General features: G+C 41.1%; 1 non-coding gene across 1 annotated transcript; it reads right to left on the minus strand.

Annotated features, from left to right (window-relative positions):
- Positions 1-3,106: 3,106 nt before the first annotated feature.
- On the minus strand, positions 3,107-3,268 carry LOC113833673. Its single transcript, XR_003481790.1, has one exon. It is a non-coding gene; the product is annotated as a U1 spliceosomal RNA (small nuclear RNA).
- Positions 3,269-3,625: the final 357 nt, after the last annotated feature.

A 3,625-nucleotide genomic window follows, 5' to 3' on the forward strand; every position in this document is an offset into this window, starting at 1 on the left:
AATCCCAGCACTCAGGAGGCAGAGGCAGGGGGATCTCTGTGAGTTCGAGGCCAGCCTGGTCTCCAGAGCGAGTGCCAGGATAGGCTCCAAAGCTGCACAGAGAAACCCTGTCTCGAAAAACCCCCAAAAAAATTTTGCATGATTAAAGGACATGTAAAGATCCCACTATTTTATCATGTTACTTCCCCCTAATTCAAGTTTCTGAGTGTTTGTGCTTGTGTGTCCACCCCCTTCCTCCCCCCACTGATGAAGATTCTTCAGAATCTGAGAGTAAATAGAAAGTCATTTTGGGATTGGCTTTAATAATACCTACAGAAGAGATAAAGTGCCACTCCTGAACTGACTCTTGGAAAGAAAACAATAGTCTTCATTAAGACGTGTGTGTGTGTGTGTGTGTGTGTGTGTGTGTGTGTGTGTGTGTGTGTGTGTGTGTGTTGTTGTTGTTGTTGTACTTTTTATCACCCCATTTCTCTCCTTTCCTTTCCTTGAACAGTCTATTTTCTGCTTTCATGTCACAGATATATGATAGGTAGAAATCTAGATTCTGCCTCTGATAGAAAATTTGCAATGCTCCTCTCTCTTCCCCTCCCTGCCCTCTCCTATTCCCCTCTGCTCCTTCCCTAAGACTCCTTCTCTCTGCACATAGCACCTGTTTCCCTGTTTCCTCCCATAAGACCCCTTCTCTGTGCACATAGCACTCTTCTTCTTTTATCACATACACACATACAAAAAAAACCCTCAACTATTTATCTATAATGTTTTTCTGCTTTTTGCTAAAATTCAAAGGCTCAATTAGTGTCATACGATCTCTGCGATGAACCATTCTAGTTGAGTGAACAAAAGCTTACTAAAATTTAATGGCAAACTCAGGTATGAGAATGAAGTTATAGAAGATACTATTCTCTTCATTTGAATCTTGGTTTGACTCAGAACATTGTAGGCTGGTTGAGTAAGAGATTGAGGAATCATCATCATTTTTTTTTCCAGGAAGGGTTTCTCTGTGGCTTTGGAGGCTGTCCCGGAACTCGTTGTGTAGACAGGCTGGTCTAAACTCACAGAGATCCACCTGCTTCTGCCTCCCGAGTGCTGGGATTAAAGGCATATGCCACCATTGCCTGGCTAGGAATCATCATTTTAAATGACTACTATTTCTCAAGGGAGAATTGTGCTGTTCTTTAATCTATCTGAATTCCCTAGTGCAGTGGTTCCCAACCTTCCTAATGTTGCAACACTTTAATACAATTCCTTATGTTGTGGTGACCCCAACCATACAACTATTTCATTACTCCTTCATAGCTATATTTTGCTACTGTTATGAATCATATTGTAAGCATTTTGGAAGATAGAAATTTGTTGAGAACCAGTGCCCTAGAGACATTTGCCCCATTATGTATGGCTTCATTAATTACATCACTTTAAGAAATAACTGAGAAAAAAAACACAAATACCTCTGAATTGAAGGTATTTAACCCCACCTTTCACACATTGTAGGTACCCTCCCTTGTCTTCATCCTCCCTCAATCACTCAACCTATCACCACTGATTCAGTTAGTAAAAGTTCTTACTATATGCTGGCCACCCTGCTATCACTTCTAACCCTGGAGGCAGTCTTAGCACTCCACAGCACAGCCTTAAGAATATTTGTGTAAGACACATGTATTACTGAGAAAGAGAACAAAGTCATTGATTTAATGCCAGTGTGTAACGATAAATCTTTCTGCCAGCTGCCCTAGCCCCATCGCCATGTGGTTGACCAAAACACACAGAGATTAATATTAGGTACAATGCTGCTGGCCAATGACTAGGATTTCTTATCTTCAAGATCAGTCTTTATTATCAACCATAACTATTAATCTATATATTTATGAGACTTATAGAGAACAGTCTTCCTGGCAGTTACATGGCGGCTCTTGTCTCTACTAAATTTCCCAGAATCCTCCTTGACTCCTAGACCTGACTAACTTGTTCCCCTATTGGCCAACAGTGCTTTATTCAATAACCAATAAGATAAACATACACAGAAGAACCATGTTGTAACGATAAATCTTCCCACCAAGCCGCCTGAGCCCTGCTGCCAAAAGGGCACCCAAAATAACACACAGAGTCTTATATTAGGTACAATGCTACTGGCCAATGACTAGAATTTCTTAATCTATATATTTTATAAAGACTTATCTGATCAGACGCCAGCCGCAGATGTCTTCTCTTGCTGGGATCACATGGCAGCTCCAGAGCAGAGAGCAGGAGGAAGAATGCAACTTCCTGCTTGTCCCTGCTTATATTCTGAGTGTTCCTGCTATGTCACTTCCTGCCTGGATCACAAGATTTTAATACATTTCCCAGAATCCTCCTTGACTCCTAGTCCCAGCTAACTTGCTGCCTCATTGGCCAAATGGTGATTTATTCAACAACCAACAAGATAAACATACACAGAAGGATGCCTCCCATCAGCAGTGTTCTCATTCCACAGACAGCAGCTTTGCAGTTCTGGGGACCATCCTGCAATTCAAGTTTACCAGTCATAAATTGAGTCCTTCTTTACAGACGTGCATGTGAGTAGATGATGCTAACCTCATGGGGAGTTGGCTGGATGATTAATGGCTGTAGACAGAAGTTTCTGTCCCTCCTGGTCCTACAGCCATTCAGTCTCAAATAAACACACAGAGGCTTGTACTAATTATAAACTGTTTGGCCTATTGCTCAGGCTTATTACTAACAAACTCTTACAACTTAAATTAACCCATAATTCTTATCATGTTTAGTCACATTGCTTGTTACCTTTTCTCAGTATGGCATTCTCATCTAGTGCCCTCTGTGTCTCTGACTTTTCTCTTCCCAGAATACTCATAGTCTGGTAGCCCCACCTATACTTCCTGCCTGGCTACTGGCCAATCAGCATTTTATTAAACCAATATGATTGACAAGTCTTTACAGTCAACAAGAACATTATCCCACATCAAATGGCCTTTGTGTCTGATTTCAAAGGTCCCCAATAACAAAGAAAATGGGATCTTTTTTTATGAAGATTCTGCTACATCTTCCACAGACACTTCCTTGGTTTCTTTCAAACAAAATTAATTTTGGAGTTGAAAAAAGTTTTTTTCCCAGGGAGAGTGCAAATGCAGCCCTCCACTACCACAAATTATACAGTTGAATTTCCCACATTTGGAGAAGTTGCAGGGGCCAGTACATGCAGAGTGAGATGAATAAGTCTTGCCTTGGGAAAACCATCTTCTTGATCACAGTATCTCCCCTGCCAGGTAAGAATAAAATATTCTTTTAAGGATTTACTACATTTAAAAAATATGTTTCTTTTTGGAGGGTCCCAGGAATGGAAAATAGTTAAAATCTCCTGGGTAAACTGGGAGCGTATAGAAGGGAGGGGATCGTGAGGGATTAAGAAGACAGAGTTGGGGGGGGAATGGGGGGCAATGAAAGAGATATCTTAATAGAGGGAGCCATTATGAGGTTAGGGAGAAAAATTCTCAGAAATCTACAAGTATGAACCTAGTAAGACTCCTGGCAGTAATGGAGAGTGTGTCTGAATTGGCCCTCCCCGTTAATCAGATTAGTGACTATCCTAGTTGTCATCATAGAACCTACATCTAGTAAGTGATGGAAGCAG

This window comes from Cricetulus griseus, chromosome 2, assembly GCF_003668045.3.
Source record: "Cricetulus griseus strain 17A/GY chromosome 2, alternate assembly CriGri-PICRH-1.0, whole genome shotgun sequence".
Classification (NCBI taxonomy): domain Eukaryota; kingdom Metazoa; phylum Chordata; class Mammalia; order Rodentia; family Cricetidae; genus Cricetulus; species Cricetulus griseus.